Source organism: Myodes glareolus, chromosome 1 (assembly GCF_982192425.1).
Source record: "Myodes glareolus chromosome 1, mMyoGla1.1, whole genome shotgun sequence".
NCBI classification, from domain to species: domain Eukaryota; kingdom Metazoa; phylum Chordata; class Mammalia; order Rodentia; family Cricetidae; genus Myodes; species Myodes glareolus.
This window is the reverse complement of record NC_142026.1, coordinates 140,263,777-140,283,940: the sequence shown is the minus strand read 5'-3', so window position 1 is coordinate 140,283,940 and position 20,164 is coordinate 140,263,777.

Here is a 20,164-nt window from a genome sequence, read left to right as displayed (position 1 = left end):
GAGATTTGTGGACTAAGGAAATGGACTTGGTTCAAAGTTCTGAAGTCTCTGGCACCCCCATGCTGGTATTGTAAGTACCTACTACCCATACCCAGATTCTTAAAATTCTTTTATCTATTTATATCTATCTATCCACCTATCTGTCTGTCTATCTATCTATCTATCTATCTATCTATCTATCTATCTATCTATCTATCTATCTACCTATCTATCTATCTACCTATCTATGTTTTAGGAAGTTCTGGGGATGGAACTCAGGTCTTGATTGCTAATTAAGTCAATTCCCATCTCCTGTGAGAGTTCTTATCATTCCCTGAGTTCTGTATTGTCAACCTGTGCTCAACAGGGAAAGGGTAGCCATGGTGTGTCATGTTTGTACATTGTGTGAAGATGTGTTACTATAATTGTTTTAATAAAAAGCTGAACGGCCACCAGCTAGACATGAAAAAAGAAACCAAGGAAGACTTCAGGACAGGTGTTGTATATGGTGATCCCTCTACTATGGGACATCTCTGAGGCTGGATGAGACATGATGAATCTTATTGGCTACAGAGTCCTTATGACGCCATCCTTCCATGTGACATGATTAGAGGCTTGGCTGTTCAATCAAAAAGGACTTATAATGTTGACCGATGCCCTTTACCTGCTCAAACATAGAACAAAAAAATCATCTTTATGAACACCACACATTCCATACTTGTTTTAATGCTGTTATGTTATGTTACCTTTAAACGTTTGTGTGTTTTCAGAAAGAGAAAAAAACCAAACACCAATGAGGACAAGCAGTCTAGGTGATCCAGCCTCTCAGACGCCCCTGTTGCAGTTTCCTCAAGAGTTCTGCGTGCAGAACGACTTCAGAGTTGCTAGCTGAGATGGTCCAGTCCCACAGACTTACCAGTCAAGGCTTCTACACTTTCCTGCTACAGAGACCAAAGGAAAAGGCTGCAGCTCCCTCTCCCAGGACTTGACAATCATCTCGATTTCCTCAAGGTTGCATAAAGATGCTGTTGCCCCCAGACAGTAGGAAGCAGTCTAAAGAACATGATGTCCACATTACCAATAGGTGGGGTGGATGGGTTTTTGTTGTTTGGTGGGTTATGAATGTTTGTCATTGTTTATGGGCTTGGTTACAGCTATTATTGGTCATGGTCAGGAAAAAGTTGAACATAGGAAATTTGATTCAGGGATCTCTTTCTGAAGGGAAAAATGGAGAATATAGTATAGAAATGATAGAATAAAAGAATATATTGTTGAGTCTATTTTTGAACAACTACCAGTCTCAAATATTTTACATTGGTATGGATTTTTCTATATTGATACAAGCTTAAGGTTATTGTTGTTATTCTATATATGTGTTTCCACTCTTGTTTAAGGTTTTGTACCTATGCACCTAATTTAACAAAGTAATGTAAATTTCTAGTCCTTAAAAACTATTTAGGATAATAAAGAAATACAGGTTAGTAGTTAGTTATCTATAACAATCAAACTTAAAGTCATGTGAGGTATGTTTTCAAAGTCAAACAGATTATATTTTAGATAGGTAATCTTCAAACACTCCAGAGACCTATAGAATATGACATTTAAGATGTTTTACTAACTTAAGGCTTTTCATGACAGTGAGACACATCTGCTTCTAGCAACACCAATGGATTTCAAAATTAGATGATGGGCATTGAAGAACCTCCATGTGGAATTTGCTTTTATTGTGGCAAAGTCAGTCACTAAGCAAAGAAACTGCCCTTGCCTTGACTGCTGACAGAATGTAGTCCAAATTGGACAAACAGGACATAAAAGAAGGCAACTGTCTTGACCAAGACAAGGTATAACAGCCCTTCGAAAATTCCCTGCTTCACAAAAATATATATTCTAGGCCTGTAGACTGAAGATAGATGCCCCAATATTGCAGATGATCCTTGGGTGACTGTCTAGGAAGACAACTATTTCTGTGATTTCTATAGTTTTCAAAGTAGTTTGCTTTGTACTTCCTGTTTACTCAGGTAATATTATATCCTTCTCAGGTCTCTGATGGAGTTAAAGACCAGATAGTTATAGTCACAGTTTTCCGTGTTACCAAATTCAGAAAACAAATGTACATAAGAAATATAAAGTGTATAAGGTTGAAAGACATAAAAAGCATATGAGTTGTGGCAATAAATGTGGCTCCTGGCAGTACCTCTGATATGAAGCTAGACTCTCAAAAATCTAAGAAATGGGATGGAGCCAGACGCCAAAGCTACAGCTTTAATCCTAGCCATATCACTCAGCAGATTAAAGGCTCACGTGGTCAGAAAAAGATAGAGATACCCAGTAAAGACAGATTCAGAGGAAAAAATATCTAAATGGTTTACAGTGTGTTTAAAAATATGTGTAGGCTTGGGAGTGAAAAGAAAAAAATATAAAGTCCTTAAAATAAAAAGAAATAGAGTTGTCAGGTGTGGTGGCACATGCCTTAATACCAGCACTTGGGAGGCAGAGGCAGACATATCTCTGTGAGTTTGAGATTGTCCTGGTCTACAGAGTGAGTTCCAGGACAGTCAAAGATACAAAGAGAAACCTTGTCTCAAAAAACCAAAAATTAATAAATAAAAATAAAAGAAATGGAGAAAAAACTGCATAAAGATAGAAAATGTACAGTGAGCCTGAATATTGTATGTTATTGTGTTGTCTTTGAATTGTTTGACTGCTAAGGAAGGAGCAACAGCTGCTAAAAGACATTTGATAATAAATGTTACTGGATTAACCCAACCTATGTATTTTGAAAATGCCTTGGCTTTAAAATTTAAGTCAAAAATATATTACTTTGGAGAAGAGGTTTTGCTTTTGTTTCCACAGAAAATGAGAGGCTGGAGATTTATTCTGGGTTAAGAAAAATAAAGTTTCATCAAGGAAGACCCCCGTGAAAAACCTCCAATAAGTGTGGATAGCCCAGATGATCCAACATTTCAGAGCACCTCTGTTGCAGTTTCCTCTGAGTTCTAGGTTTAGACAGCTTCAAGATTGCTGGTTGAGATGATCCAGCCTCCCAGAATACTCCAGTGGGGACTTGACCATAATCGTAAAATTTCTCAGAGTCCCTCAAAGAATACCAGTGCCCACAAGCAGCAGGAAGTAACCTAGAAAACTATCCCCACATTCTCACCCCAAAATGATTATGGATGTTTATTTTTATTTAGGATATTGATTACAAGTTGTTATGGATAATGGTCAGGGGAAAAAAAGCTAAATAAAGGAGATTAGATTCAGGGTTCTTGCTTTAAAAAGAAAAAAGGGAAGTGTTGTGGGATAATGCCCTTGTACACTGTAAAGATTTGCCACCAGATGCAGAGAAAGCGAGATGAGAATTCCTTCCTGAGAAAAGGTACCAAGCCAGGTGGCTAAGCATAGACAAGAATCATGGGTAATTTAAGTTTTAAGAGCTAGTTAATAATAAGCCTGAGCTAATAGACCAAACAGTTTATAATTAATATAAGCCTCCATGGGTTTATTTGGGTCTGAATGGCTGTGGGAATGGGTGAGTTAAGGGGCCAGACTGCTCTACAGAGTGAGTTCCAAGTCAGCCAGAGCTACACAAAGAAAATCTGTCTCCAAAAACAAAGCAAAACAAAGAAGAATTACATGGGAGAGTAAATGAAATGACAGTGGACAGAAGTCTCTGTGTACTCAGTGTGTTCTCTGTCCACCACTGCATCTCAGTTGCCAAACATGTGGACCAAGCCACATCAGCCAAGGAGATAGGAAATGTCTTCCCTTCTGCTTCCCCCAGCTGTGTTAGTCCTTGCATGAGAACAAAGGTGGGAAGAGAGCCCAGTGGAAGACAGCCTGCAGGTGGTGGACTATCCGTGAGCACACCCTCTCCCTGATGCCCAGGAATGAAGAAAGATCTCCACAGATGGGTGAAGTTAAGCCTCTGGGGTGAGAGGTTATCTTGAGTTGGGGGGTTGGGCTCAGCAGGACCACAAGCATCCTAATAACAGGAAAAAGAAGGGTCAGACGGAAGTAAAGGATGTGGACTGGGGTGTGGCTCAGGGGCACATCACCTCTGAGTATGGGGTTATTTTCTCACTACTGTGACAAATGCCTGGGAGAAGCAACAGAAGGAAGGGTTTGTCTTGGCTTATGTTTTGAGGAGATACAATCCTCTCACGACGAGAAGGCGAGGGGGGGGCAGGACACAAAGTAAGATGGCAGATTGTGACCATAGCACCAAAGCAGAGGGGTGGACAACTGTTGCTCTTCCCTTTTCTCTCCCCTCCCTTCATTGTGGGACCCTAGACCATAGAATGATACTGCATTCATTGGGGGAGGGGTCTTCCCTCAGCAGTTAAGTCTCTCTAGAAACAACTCAGAGACATGCCCAGAAGTGTGTCTCCTAGGTGGCCCTACAGCCATTCTAGGTGACCATCACTTTGGTATGGTCAGTAGAGAAAAGGAAAAAGAGAAGAGAATGGGGGAGGGAGAGAGGGGGGAGGGAAAGAGAGGGAGAGAAAGAGAGAGAGAGAGAGAGAGAGAGAGAAAAGGGAGGGAGGGAGAGAGGGAAGGATGGAGGGAGGGAGGGAGTGCTCTAGCCACCATTGGAAACTGACCTTCAAACTTCAAGGATCCTTGAGTCGCCAAATTGAACTCTCAGTGGTAAACGAAGGGGTTGAGCTGCTGGGGTGTCACGTGAGTCTGTGACATTGACCACTCTTCCTCAGCAGTTCAAAGACTAGCCAGGCCTAGCAGGCTCCTGGTGAGAGACTTGCTTGTCTCTATAGGGAAGTGGAGGCTTCGAGAAGCATCTTCTAACTTGAACCCAAACTGACTTTTCCCTATATGCACACAAATAAGGAGACAAGTTTGGCTTTAATCTCTCTGGCAGTACATACTAAGTGCCATCATGGACCAAGCCACTTCTGACATTTTCATCTACAGCACTGGAGAGGGCTGAGCCACTGTTGTGGACACCACACTCTTAATGGAAATTCATTCTTACCTCTCACTTATTTCTGTGAACCATACATTGATTTCTGTTTGGGATGCCTGGGTCATAGAAAATGCACAAGGTTCCTAAATGGTTCTTTAAAAACAAAAACAAACAAACAAACAAACAAAAAACCAACCTATTTTTCATTTTTACAGGGCTTGGGGCATGCTCTATTTCAAGTGCTTAGAAAGACATCTGGGTTTTGCTTATTGTTAGTTCCAACTGTGCTTTTGATGGCAAAGCACAGGTGGGTGAAACGCCCGCCTCTGTAGCATTCCCATAGGGAGACGAGGGAGACACCGCTGCATTCTCCAAAGGGCACAGCAGTGACTTCATTAACCTGCAGGGAAGCCAAGCTGGGTTGGTGGAAACTGGTGCTTTCTCTTCTGACATATGAAAGCCAAGATGGAGAGGAATATGGAGAACTACTCAAAGGGCCTCAGACTGTTGTCTTAAAGTGGGGGAGGCACTCAGGTCCCCAGAAAGCAAAAACACAGCAGCAAACTAATGGTGAACTAAAACTGAGAGGCCAGAAGCAAATATGGTCAATTATGCTTCAAGAGGAACTCAGCGAGAGGTCCTTTGCCACTCGCCCGAGAACTGCCTCTCCCAGCTCCCTCTTCCTCACAGGGAATGTGCTCACAGCATGGTCCTGCTCAGCCCAGGGAGGGCTCCGGCAGAAATGAAGCCTTTGATCTATTAGTTACAAAAACATCAGGGAAAGGTAAAAGGATTGTTTGAGGCTGCCTGAAAAACAGCTCCCAGGACCATGCCCCCTCCCAGAGCCGCACAGGCCAGACAGAAGGCGAAGCTTTCCACAGCATCTGTGGTCTGCAGGCGGCCGCTGATCTGAGCTCCTTTCTTTCAGGTTTGAAGTGGTGCACATCACTCAGCCCTGAGGCCAGTCACAGTTAGGTAGATCACTGGGACAAGCCCTGAAACAAGGCAACTCACAGCACAGGGAGCACGCAGCAGCCCCAGCTATCCTGTGCTGTACGGAAGTCCCTGCATCCCGCAGCCAAGGTAAGGCGTCGAGGCGTGCAGCCCGCAGCCGAGGTAAGGCGGAGAGGCGTCCTTTGCGGTTCAGCTACGATAAAGCTGTGTTCTGTGGTAGAGAGGAATCACACAGGATCCTTTGCCCTGAAACATACCTCGACCAGCTGAGAACAGCCTGTGCCACCACGAAGAAAATAAATACTGGCAACGTCAGGGTATTTTACCCCCTTAGAATAAATAATTCCTTTTGTCAAAGAAATTGCTCACTATGATTCAGAAAATAGGCCTTGGGAGCTAATGACCTCAGGTGAGACCTTCCTTGTTCAGGATTCTTGGCTTCAATGAGGCTGCTACGTTCTTTGCGGTACCCTGGCAATGGTAGTAAAACCACGTCCCCCAGAAAGACTTACCAATGTATCACAGCATGCCGGTATTATCAGCTCCCTGACTGCATAACTAAAGAGTGTTAGCTAGGAAGCTGCATTTGTTCCAATGGCTGTGTCTGTTATATATGCTCCTCCATGTTCTGACAAAATGCTTGACAGAAGCAACGTTAGGAAAGAAGGATGCATTTCTGGTTCACAGTTTGAGACTGTAGTCCACGGGGGAGAGGGAATCACAGTAGCAGGGGTGAGGCAGGTCTCACACTACATCTGTGCTCTGGAAACGTGTTTCAACACAGTACTAAAACAATAAAACATGCAACTATGGGTTAGTATTTATTTACTTCTTCACTTTGGAGACAGCGACTCACATTGTAGACCAGGCTGGCCTCAAACTCACAGAGATCTGCCTGCCTCTGCCTGTCAAGCGCTGGCATTAAAGTTTGTGCCGCTCCACTCCCCTTTCCCCCTTACATAGTGAGTAGGCAATACTAATTCTTGGAGGTTCTTTGGAAATGGCAGTCTCAGTTCCAAGCACAGTCCTAAGTTAGGAATATTTCCTAACCGAGCCTCTCTGCTGGTGCAAAAAACTCCAGTCAAACCAGATTGGAAAAAATCAAAAATGCCCACATTTAATGAATGCCATGCTCTTGGGTGATCGGGAGTACGGCAGGGGAAAGAAGGAGAGCATACACAAAACCCAAAACCAAGTGTTCCTTTTTCTTGCGGGAGCCTAAATACCCTATGGGAGTGTTACTGACTCTCCCCGGGGAGGAGTCAGCGCTTGGCAGGCTGGGAGTTGGAGTCCAAGCGCTTGGCAGACTGGGAATTGGAGTCCAAGTGCTTGGCAATTCCCGGGCCAGGGGCTGCGGTGACACTTCCAACTCAATATTACTTTCTGGACTCTCTGGATATAGGGGTGTTAGAGGGCTGTTAGGGGTCTCTCTTTTGAGCAAACATCCTCCATATCTGAATCATATCTGACTCAAATATATTGGGCGAGTATAGAGAACATTGGGCAGAAAGCATGGTTTGAAGACTTCCTGAGAGTGGGGTAGACACTGTCCAATCACAGCAGGCTGTGCCTGGCAGATGAGGTTCCGTGTTCCTGGCAGCTGAAGCCCCACTGGAGGGAGCTCCCTGGGGTATTAGTTGTTTTTCTCAGGACTGATGGGGAGGGGGATGCCACATGCCACTGAGGAAACCTCCCCTTTTCTCTTTTTCAAGTCCAGCTGTGGCCATGAGCAGCCAGCCAGCCCAGGTGGTACCTGCTCAGGGAAGTCGTCTGAGGAGCAGCTGGCTAAACACAGGAGGATGACAGAAGCCGTTACAGATACAGAGCCAAGGCCAAGTGCCCCACGTGTAGAGTTGTACTGGTGTTCTAGGTGAGTGTGCCCTTCCAGGGGTGGGTGTGTCTCTCCATCACCAGTCCTGCCTGGTTAGCACATCTGGCCACTCCCTTGAGAAACCAGCCCCACTAATACCAAGTCCTCGTTCTTGAACATCAGAATCCTGTCAGCTGTTACCTGAAGCTAATTAGATCCCTGTAAACATCAACGACTGAGAAAATGGCCAGTTATTGTTGGGTTTTGGATGGTGTGGAGGGGTGCTCTAGAGGGACAGAGAGGTTATAGGGGACTAGGGAGTTTATTAGAAGAGTTAATAGTGCCGGGACAGAGAGACAGCAGCACAGTGCGGGCTCTGCAGAGAGAATCAGAGTTCACGCAGCACAACAGGAAGTCTCCTCTCAGCCCTCTGAGCATAGGGTGGCTTTCACAGCGAGAGTCTGCAGTGGGCTCTCTGATTCCCAGGCTGGAGGCAGGGAAAGGGGTGGGATCAGAGTGTGAACTGCACCAATAACCCTTTTGATGTTAACTCATTTCCCAGGTGAGAGATCTGGGCCCTGGGGCTGTCTGTTAGCTCAGGACGCACACAGGGCGCAGCTGGGTGCCTCAGATGGGTGCCGGTCTGTATCCTTGAAGGGGGAGGGAAAGCTGCTGCTGACTGTGTCCTGAGCAGCAGGCACATGCTAACATCACATTCACACAGTTATTCTGCTGCGCGGTGATTTCCTGTGAGCTCCCAGAGAAAGCAAATTCCAGATTTCATTATCAGCAGTGTGAGACCCCTGGGACTTACTGCCTTCCCAAGTATCCTCTGAAGAAAGGAATTGGCAAAGCCGGTCCACCTATGAGAACTGCTGCCTTCTAGAGGACAGGGACGTGGCCAACGCCCTCTGGCTGGTGATGTCTGCAAGCCCTTTGCACAGGTCTCCAAATCATGCTTTGTCTACGAGACAGCTTGTTTGTATAGATTCAGTCCCAAGTTTCTGAATCTAGGAGTTTCTTAAACATTGTTTAATTAAGGATCTTAACTGATTTATCTTTGCCATTCTAGAACCAGGCAATGATTTGTTCCATGAAGTAGAATGTGTTCTCAAAGTCTATTTTTAATCAATTAAACTAGAATTCCTTTATGAATTGATGAGCTTGTTTGTTTTCAGGGTTAACAACGTTCAAATCTAACAGGCAGAGGCCCTGCTAACACATTCCCCTACACTTATAGAGCTTTCTTGGAATTCCAAGAACTTTCTCTCAGGCTGAGTAATTGGGTCTGACTGGAATTCTGACTGGAGTGTCCCCAAATCTGCCTTAGAGCGCAGAGAAAATCAGTTTGAATCACTTTTTCTCCAAGTCCCCTCTTTCCAGTCTTTCCCTGAGTGTGACATAGCCCCTGACTCTCTGCTGACTGAAGGAAGCCTATCCTGGCTTGGCTCTCAGGTCCTGGAGAGGCCGAAGTCAGCCCGGCACAGGCAACCTGCTGTTGCTCTTGAGTAATAAGCTCTTGAGTAATAAGAAGCTGTGGAATCAGTGGAATCAAGCATCATGCTGATTTCATCTTTGAAGTAAATCATACACAGCTTTGAAAATCAAGACAATTTTCTTCTAGAAATATCTTACTTTTATGTGGCTTTTGCAACAGTGTTTATTTTAAACTCAAGATCATGCCAAAGAAAGGCATGCGATTTTTATGGTTATCAGAAGAAGCACACGGAGAGGATGCCTTTGTAGGGAGTCAGATGTTGGAGCAAAGCGTGTTTGCTATGGGTCACATCTAGTTCTTCTCAGTTGTGTCTCATCTTTCTTCAGCGGCTCGGTTTCCTCACCATGACAAAATACTCTGACAAATGCCACTTAGAGGGCAAGGGCTCATTCAGCTCACAGCTCGAGGTAACTGTAGGTCTCTCACTGCAGGGTCCGCATGGGGGCGCGGCAGGCACAGCCAGTCACGTGGTCACATCGCATCCACAATCATGGCAGAGCGCCTCTGTGGTGAAACAGGATCCCTAGGAGATTGCAGGTTAGCACAGAAAAGAATGTCTGTAGAGACCGCCTGCCTCCCTTGGGCTAAGAGTTCCAGAAAGGAGAGGAACATAGGTCTGTGGCAATAACTCTCTTAGTCCCAGGCCCTCACCCCACTCCTGTAAAGATTCACACCCGGTTCTACCGCTGGCAGACCTCCTCCCCACCAAGTTTTTCTCAGGAGAGAGGCTGCCCCTTGCTGTGTGTGCTAATAAACACATCTGTTGAAGGTCAGACCCCTGTCTCTTTGGCTTTCTATATAGAGCAGCAGAAATCTAACGGTCAAGAAGCAGAGGTCAAGAGATGCAGGCATGCTGGCACACAGCTTGCCTTTTCCACTCTTGTGCAGTTCAGGATGCCCTGGCAGGTAATGGTGCCGCTCAGAATGGAGATTCTCCTGTCTCCCCCCATCTCATCCATTAATGAGATAATCCCTGTTGACTCGCCAAAGGCCCGTCTCTCCTTAGGATTCCTTACTCTATCAAGCTGACAAAAATCACAGGAAATTTTGGTCAGTGGACCATGAGGAAGGGAATGAATGAATGAATGAATGAGTGAACAAGTGAATGCTGGAAAACAGTCCAGAAATCTCAACAAACCTAACAAAGGGCCAGGCAAGACAGACAAGGTAACTAGTAAATCAGATTCCAAGACCTTATGTCAGACTTTGAGGAGGGAGACATAATACAGGTCACACAAATGTGAAGACAGAATGGGGAAAGGGTGGGGTGAGGCAGGGGGTGTCGATCCCACAGCCCAGCAGGACCCACACAAGTCTGGATAAGGTGGCCCAGCACCTTAAGCTGTGAGCTGTCCGAGACTCACTTTTGCTTCACCGGTTTTAAATGTGGAATAAGGTAATTTTAAACTTTTTGTGGGTGTGACATTTTTCCCAAATAGACTGGATCTTAAATTTAGATGTGGGTATTGTGTAACCTGGGGAGTTAGTATCTGTGTTGTCTGAAATCTTGAATAACCAAGAGTGAGTGAGGCAGAATGATGACTTCACTGTGTGCCGGGGACATAATGTCATCAATGGGACAGTCCCAAGTGCATCTAGCGAGGAGTAAAAGCCTCAAGATAGAGGCCAATCCTTAGAGAATGCACACACCAGCATCAGGACCCTGGGGCTGGAGAAGGGTTTCTCTAACGGGGGTTGATGACATAAGCCATGGGGAAAAGGGAAGACACCGTTCGACAGTGATCTGAACAGCAATCAGGAGATGTTTCAGCAGTTCATAATAACAGCGAAAGAATGGGGCTGGGACGAACAAGTGGCTCCTTATCCTGCAACACTGCGTGTGTCCTTCAGACCAGTCCGGGATCTCCTCAAGAGGGACAACTTCTAAACAACAGAGCTGGGGCTGTGATTTAATAGTGATGATTATCATAATTATTTTAACAGCTTTCATTTGGTTATTCAATGGTCTGGGCGCTTTCCCATGCACTTAAATACTCATTTTTAGAATAACCTGCAATATAAATATAGGTTAAAATTTTTCACTTAAATGTTGCTTAATTAGTTAATTCTTTGGCTGAGTCTCTCTGTCTCTGTCTCTCTCTCTCACACACACACACAGTTAGCAGGGACACAGGGCACATGAGGAACAGCATGCCTACAGACTGCTCACACCTGTCCGGGCTGAGGGAGAGCGTGGTGCTGATGTTAGGACAGCAGGCCCGGCCGCCTTTCTGCTCTGGGCTTCCTGGTGCTTCCTTCATCCCCACACAGCATCACGACGTCCTCTGGAGATAAGTGCGCACCAGTGCACATACAGCTGCTTCCCTGTCTTAATGATCACACAGAATCCCTTTCTATAAATGAGCTGTAATTTATTCAGCCAGACCCCTTTAAGGAGCGTTTGGATGGCTGCCAATCCTTGGCTCTTAAACCCCATTTATGCAAGAGATACCATGATTTCACAAATGGCCAACTGCCCAGACTCAGCATCTCAGAGCGGATCCCTGCAGATCCCTGGACCGCCTCATGCGGCTTGCTTTCCCTGCACCAGTTCCATGCGAGGCCATATCTCTCTCCACAGACACCCACTAAAGCGGCACATCAGTCTGTAGACAGGAATGCGCTGGAGCCCAGCTGCCTTCTGTAGGCCACACACTGAAATGCTGCGACGTGTAAAACATTTCCACTGACTTTTACCAGTATAATTTTCATGTGGAGTTATTTTTATTTTTTAATATAGTAAATATCTTTTGAATTTCTCGTTTTAGTAATCTGGGGAGACAGCTCACCCAGTAAATGCTTGCCTTGTGAGTCTGAGGACCTGAGTTCAATTCTTAATACTCATGTTAACAAAACAAAACAGCCTGGCAGTGGTGCACGCCTTTAATCCCAACACTTTGAAGGCAGAGGCAGGCCTCTCTGTGAGTTTGAGGCCAGCCTGGTTTCAGAGAGTTTCAGGACATCCAGAGCAACAAAAGAAACCCTGTCTCAAAAACCAAAAACAACAACAAATAAATAAACCACCCCACAAACAAAACAAATAAAAACCAAAAAACAATAAAGAAACAACAATAAAAATAAATAAACAAAACCCAAAGACCCAAGTGTGTGGTACACTTTCAATCTCAGTGCTGGTGAGTTGGAGCCAGGCAAATCCCAGTGCCTAACTGGCCAGCCAGCCTAACATCCTTGGCAAGCTCCAAGTTAGAGAGAGGATCTATCTCAACAAGCAACGGTGGGCAGTGCCAGAGGAATAACACCCGAGCGGGACCTCTGACCTCCACAAGCATGCGCGCGCGCACACACACACACACACACACATACACACCCTTACACACAGAAAAACCCTAATTTTAGCTTCTGACATTGTAAACATCAATGGAACCCACATAATCAAAAGCTTTTGGGGGAGCGGGGAGTGCAGTGATTCTTGTAAGGTGGTGAAAACTGCTGCCAGCAGTTAGGAAGATTACAGGCTTGTATACATGGTGCTGAGGGGTTTCATCAGCCTTCATCCACCAACAGAGAGTAAGATGCTGTCTTCGTTCATCTTGAAAACAATCCTGTGGAGCCTTTTCAATCTGTGTGTACCTGATTGCTGAAAGGGTTTACTGTAGTTTCACTTTGCAATTCTTTTCTGTTGCACAAACCACACGAGTCCACACACACCACTGACTACAAACACACACACACAACATGCACACAGACCACACGAGTCCACACACACCACTGACTACAAACACACACAACATGCACACAGACCATATGAGTCCACGCGCACCATTGACTACACACACACACACACACACACACACACACGACATGCACATAAACCATATGAGTCCATATGTACCACTGACTACACACACATGCAACATGCACATACACCACACGAGTCCACACACATATACACTCACACACACACGACATGCATGTAGACCACATGAGAGTCCACATGCACCACTAGTACACACACTCACACACACATATGACATTCACATAGACCACACGAGTCCACACATGCATGCACATGTGACATGCATGTAGACCACACAAGTCCACATGTGCCACTGACTACACACACATACACACACACACACATACGACATGTAATAGACCACACGAGTCCACCCACACCACTCACTGACCACACACACACACACACACACACACACACACACACACAGAGTTTGAAGTCCACAGTTGTGTGAGCTCACGATTTTTGCCATTTTCTATCTAGATAATGTGCTGGCTTCCTGATTCTTACGTGTTCCCTGTACATCAGCCTTTGTGAACTCTACCCACTTCCCACACTGAATCTTTCCTGGGCTTCCCATTTTGTTCTGATATTTTTCAACAACTGGATAAGGAAGAACCTTCCTGGCCATTGGAGTTACTAATTGAGCTGACTGACCACTTGGCCAACAGACCTGTGTCCCAGTGGGGTGTGTAACAGGGCCTGATGCTGAGTGAGACTTCTGATTTGCAGCTAAGGTTGAGCTAGAAATGGAAGCTTCTCTAAGATGCAGTGGGAACCGCCTCCAAACACAGGTCCAAGAGCCAACTGTGTGTCAAGACCCACTCACAGGTCTTCGGTGGGGAGGGTTTGGGTGAAGTTTAGGGCCTTATCTATATGTAAGATTAGGTCATCTGGGAGGAGCTTTCTCTATTCCTGTTTGGATACACTTTATTTTTTAACATCCTGAACATCCGTATACGGCCTTCTAAGCAAGACTCCACCAGCAAGCACGAGGTTTCTCTGAAAACCAAAAGTAGAACATGCATGTGTTCTGGGTTCTGGCTTCAGAGTCTTGTACTGTACATGGGAAATAAGAGCAGGAGGCTTACACAAGGTGACAGATCATTCTGGAACCAACATCTTGATCTAAATTCTTCCGGCCGCATCCGGCCTAGAAACCATTAATGGCTGACTTAATATTATTAATCACTCTCATTTCCATCACAAATGCTTCCTGCTTTGCTCCCCATTGAAACACTACCCTTCTATATGTATTTATTCTTTTTAGTTCATTTTACATTCCAACCGAAGTCCTCCCTCCCACAAGCGCCATCCTGTCAAAGGATCAGATGGCGCTAGCATTTCCCCCCTCTGAGGGTGCTGTCTGTGCTGTTTTCACGGAAAATGACACGGGACAGACCACTAAGAAGATGACCACCACGGCCACGCAGGCCCTCCCACCATTCGCCACGTGACCTTTCTGTTTCTCCCTCACACGTGGTGTCCCTCTAGGCAACTGCAGCTAACCTGACGTTGTGACCTGGTTTTGCCAGCACACGCGGAAACAGATGTAATGACAAGATTAAGAGTGAGCTCAGGGGCGCCGCATTGGCCGCCCCCAGTCCAAACCTGGAATGATGTAAAGATGAGCCCAACCCTCGGCAAGGATGCTACAGAAGCGTTTAGAAATGGAGCATATCTAAGGAAAAGCATATCTTATCTCCCCAAAGCCCCAAATTACACTCTAAACAAAAAAGACTCAGCCAAGCAGCAAATGGGCCACCTCTAAAGATCACCGTGCTGTGTTCATTGTTGGCCTCTGTCTGAGGACGCAGAGTGACCAGCCGCTCCGCTGCTCTGCCGGCCCCATGGCAGACTGCACCCTGAGCTAAAATGGACCCTTTCACCCTTATGCTTCTCTCACACCCTCCCTGCCACATCTCTCACTCACAGAGTGGAAGAACCAACCTCAGCACTGACTTCCAGGTCGGATGGGATGTGTCTGGAGCAAGGTGCCCAGTGGGTGATGGCCACATGGCGAAAGCGTACTGAATGTTTCAAAATAGTAACGAAGAAAGAATTTCAAGTTCTCGTGTGTTTGTTTTATGCATGCGAATGTTTTCTCTGCCTGTATTTCTGTGCATTGCCTTTGGGCCAGGTGCCTGAAGAGGCCAGGAGAGGGTGTTGGATTCCTTGGAATTGGAACTAGAGACGCTTGTGAACTGTGAGGGTACTGGGAACTGAAGCCAGGCCTTATTCAAGAGCCTCACACTGCTCTTACTGCTGAGCTGTCTCTCCAGCCCCCCAAGGAAGCATGTTTAAACTTTTGAAACAAAGAAATGATCCACAACTAAGTATGGTGGCTTACACCTTTTCCCTCAGAACCTCAGAAGCTAACTCAGGAGAATTGCTGAGTGTTTAAATCCAGTCTAAGTTCCATAGCATGGTGAGTAGCTAGGCCATGCTGGGCCTTAGAGTGAGACCCTGTCTCAAAAGACAAACCAAACAAGCAAAAGACATGTTTATTATTTGTGGAGGTTGGTACTCTTAGCCTGACTATTATACCGTGCACACACATATCAAAACACCACACACAGCTGAGTGGTAATCTCCTCACTCAGAAAGATGAAGTAGGAAATTTGCAGCTCAAGGCCCTCCTGGGCTAAGTAGCAAAACCAACCAACCAACCTAACGTCTGGGGATGTAGCTCAGTGGAAGAGCATGCACACAGGATATGAAAGGCCCTATGTTCCAGCCCCCCCCCTCAAGTATACACATACACACATACAAACACAGACACAGACACATACACACACACATACACACACAGACACACACATACACAGACAGACACATACACATACAGACACACACACAGACACACACAGACACACACAGACACACACATTATCGGGCATTACATAAACCCATAGAAATGCTGACTGGGAAAAGAACAAGAGAGAACCATCTTGATGGGCTGGTGGCTGGTGGGTCAACAAACAGTGGCAGCCCCCAGCTTCCAGCCACCGCATAGCTTGCCCCGAGCCAGGACTGGTGAAGTTAGTTACTCTTTTCTGGAATGCCTTCTTGCATCTTTGAAGACTGCAAGCCGTGGCACCACTGCTGACAAGATGGACCCAGCGGCTTGAAAGGCTTGCAAAAACCCTCGTGGTTTCCTGGCTTCTGGGAGGAGCTTCCCCGACTCCTCCCTGGCTCACACTGGCTATGTGACAAGGGGGAACACCTGATCCTGAAAGCAGAGATATCTGAGAAATCACAACCCTGTGGGCAACTGAGGCATAGACAAGACCTGTGGCTAAACAGAAGAGCTCTCCAGCACCCCCGATGCTAGGATGTGGGAATCTGTCACCATGGCGTCCGTGGCAGCTTCTGTTAACTTACTTGCACCACGGAAAACGACAGGAAGTTTCCTGCTTGTAGGTGCTGTGCTCTGAGGGTGTTTGTCCACAATGTCTGGTGTTTTGTTTATGCTTCATGGAACTGATCTGTGGGGACAAGGTCTTAGAGAACCGGTTGGCTGTCAGCACCAGGAGTTGATCTCAACTGCCTTAAGCCTCTTGGGATGGTCCTCTTGGGATGGTCCTCTTGGGATGGTCCTCGTGGTGGTCCAGGAGGCTGTTTCAGGGCTAGGGTTGGGTGTGGTACTTCAGAGCGCTCTTTAAAGTAACAAATAGGTAGGCTTGACTTTCCTTGTGACACAGGATTTCTTGGTAGTGGCGGCTCCGGGAAGGTGCACTAAGGCTTTCTGGGATGAGACACCAGACCATGGCTCTTCAAGAGGAAGAAACATGCACCTCAAGAGGAAGAAACGCCTCCTCTCAGGGGAACATGCACCAAGGTCCCCAGAGAGGAGGGGCCAGGCACACGCCTGACTCTTGTCACTTGGTTATGGCGGCTCAGCTCTAACCTGACACAGTTCTCTCCCCGCTGAGAGGTCAAGCTGGTGGTGAGAAAGACAAAATCATCCTGTCGCGAGGATCTCTCCTTCGCCTTTGTGGTTGGTGCTATACAGAAACACTTTGTGTGTAAGCTCAGGAGTCAGGGCTGAGATGGGATGATGGGAGGGGGAGGCTCCTCGGTCATGGAGGCCATCCTTGCTCACCGTGACCTACTTGGTCTCAGGTGGCCAGATGGTGAGATGGCTGTTGGCTTCCTGCCCAGTGAGAATTCCAGACAAATGACAAACAACACTTCAACATACTGAAGTATGCACCAAATATTACACGGGTTAATTTATGCTAAACGTGTATTAGTTATAAACTAGTTATAAATTTAAATTCAATTTAACGAGCAGAGCTGTGGAGAAGGCGTAGCGGTTAGAACACTTCTGTTCTTTCGGAGGACCAGAGCTTGGGTCCTAACCCAAGTTATGCAGTTGACAACAACCAGCTCCAGGGGATCTGATACCCTCGTTCTGACCTTCGTGGGCATGTATACACACAAGTACACAGGTACGCATTTACACACGTACGCACACATAGGGTTTTCGTTTTTGATAAATTTAGCTACATTGTCTAATTCCACTTTTATTTTCTGAGGGGAAAATCCTAGTATGCAGAAATCATGGGGTGGATTTCATTGAGCTGTTTCACTGTTTCGGTTTGTTTGAATTAACCTCTGTGAGCCCTGAGTTTCAGTAACTGAACGAGTGGAGACAGAGGCCCCTCCCTTCTTTAGCTCCAAGGCACAGCACAGGACTGAGGTAAGCCAAAGGAAGCCCTAGTTCTCTGGACTCTGGGAACTTCCTTCCATAGCCCCAGGTCTTTGTCCTGGTGAGTCATCTGAAACCTGTGGGCTTGAAGCTTTGGCCTAGCCCACAGCTCACCACGTGGTCACTAGCACCATCTCTCCATGCCAAGCACCAAAACCCCAGTAGAAGAAGAAGCCCCGCCTACCTTCCCAGCCCCAGAGCCCGGGTCCAGGTCCTGTTCCAGTTTATTCCCGGCAAATATGTCACATGCTAGTTCCCCCAAGCCGCACCACTATTCAAGACACCCCAGAGAGCACAGAGCCCTGGGACATGTAAAAATGCCAAGGTGCATGCCTTTACACTAGGAATTTCCGGGCATTCCTCCTGATAAAACCAAGGCCTGCAGGGAACAAAGGTCCTCCAAGGGCCTGGGACTGCACCAGACACACTGCTTTGCCCGGAACTTGTGCTCTCTGGTTGAAGGGAAAATAAGGTGAGCAAAACCAGTGTGGTAACAGGACATTTGCTAGGGCTGCTTCTTCAGGCCACAATGCCTGTCCCCTGGCCTGCTGTAGCCGCCTCATCCCTGCTGTGCTGGCGCCTCCGTGGAGGAGAGCTGCGTGCTTGTGGACAGATCCATCCATCCTCATCAGATGGGCGCTCAAGGGTGGAAGGCCGGTCTGTCAGACGCCAGGGATCTGCAGAGTGTCACGAGGGCCAGAAAGTGCTTAGCTGTCTGCGCTGTCAGTCCCCCGGGCCAGAAACAGCAAGCTTATCAGAGATAAGCAGCATCTCCGAACCTCGGGGGGGGGGGGGGGGGGGTCCTTTCTAATCTGAGGTGCCGGATCCAAACCAGCAGTAGGAAAGGTCAGGAGTGTATTTTGAACTGCTGGACCGTTGATGTCATGAAGGATGCCCCGGCAGCTGTAGACTGGAGCTCCCAGGAGGCTCCGGCTCTTCCGTTTGTTCATCTCCATGGCAGTGATCACTGCGTCTGCCGCGCATCTTCAGACCGAGCAAGCCAGGCTGAAGCATTGAGATCGGGACGCAGCTTTGAGTCCTGTGGTACAGAATTGCTTTCAGTGTGATGGTAGACCGGGAGTGTTAATGAATCGTCACTCCTTGATGATGGGTGGTGTGTGCAACATGAAGGACGCCTTCTTATTAACCACGCTTGGGGGTATTTACAAGGAACTCAAGTCTGAGGGATTTTAATCCTCTAGTTCATTAGAGGAATCACATGAAAACCTAAGTCATAAGGGTTTCTGTAATTGTCTTTAATCCACAGCTCTCCCTTCCCAGAAATGATTTATTTCTAAATGAAAGTAGACTTAAAGACTCTTTCACTTCCATCATAGCTCAGAAAATGTGCCCCAAACATAGACCCGTGCCAAGTTCATTTCATGAGCCTTCTAAAAGCTTGAGGATTTAGCCTCAGAAAATTCCAGGCTGGCCAGTCAGGTGACAGCCACCACAGGTGAGTGTGCTGTTTGGAAACAAAATTACTAACATCCAGTTTAGCAGCCTTGGTTAACAGAAATGGGATAAAAACTTGGGAAATCAAAATCAATACGTTTTTAGAGTTCCCTTTAACGTAGGTCAATACAGTCAAGAAACTGCCTGACCTAGGATGTCTATGTCAGAGTTCCTACGTCACATGCAGGAAAATGTTATTAAAAATGAAACAAAACACCAATTACTTATGGATTTGGTTCTTACCTCAGAAACACTCTGCACCGTCAAGGTGTTAAACTGGAGGCAGCCTTGGGCTCGGTGGAGGCACACCAGCGGGCGGCATCCCCAACTGCTGAAGAACAGAGGCTAAACTCGGGTAACTGCAGGCTTGAAAAATACATTTTAAAAACAGCACAGCCAGGCTGATGGCAGAGGCCTGTAGCTGTAGCTACTCAGATGACTGAGGCAGAATGACCAAAGACATGTGTGCCTGAACAACAGAGTGCGTTTAAGGCCAGGATAAGTAAATTAGTAAGACTCTAAAAAGAAGAAAAGGGAAAGAAAAATATCAAGGGAGAAGGGACAGAGTGCGGTTGTAGAGCGTGGTTGTTGCACACGGTGGCAGAGCGCTTGTGTGACCTCTGTGTAACTCTCGGTCCAATCTCCAGTTCTACAAAACACAAAAAACACAAAACAAAACCAACAAAAAAGCATAAAACCCAGCAAATGTCAAGAGCATGGTGGCTAGACTTACACTGACAAGGAAAGACGCCTGCCAGTTCTAAAGAGACAAACTGAACGCAGGCCTCAGGATGGGGCTCCCTGTGGACAGCTGCGGGCTGGGCAAGGAGACCCTGAAGTGTGGACACGGGAGGACTCTGAGATGAATGAAGTGTGTGGGCCCTGGACTCCCATGGGATAATGAGTGAAGAAATACAAGAGTCCAAGCACCGTCAAGGATGGAGACTCACTCAATTATATAAACAGAAATCTACTAAAGTTGCATGAAACAAATACATAAACAAAAAACAAATGGAGGCCTTTTAATTTGGTTTAAATTGGCTTCTCCTACTTGAATGACAAAGTTTGGCTCA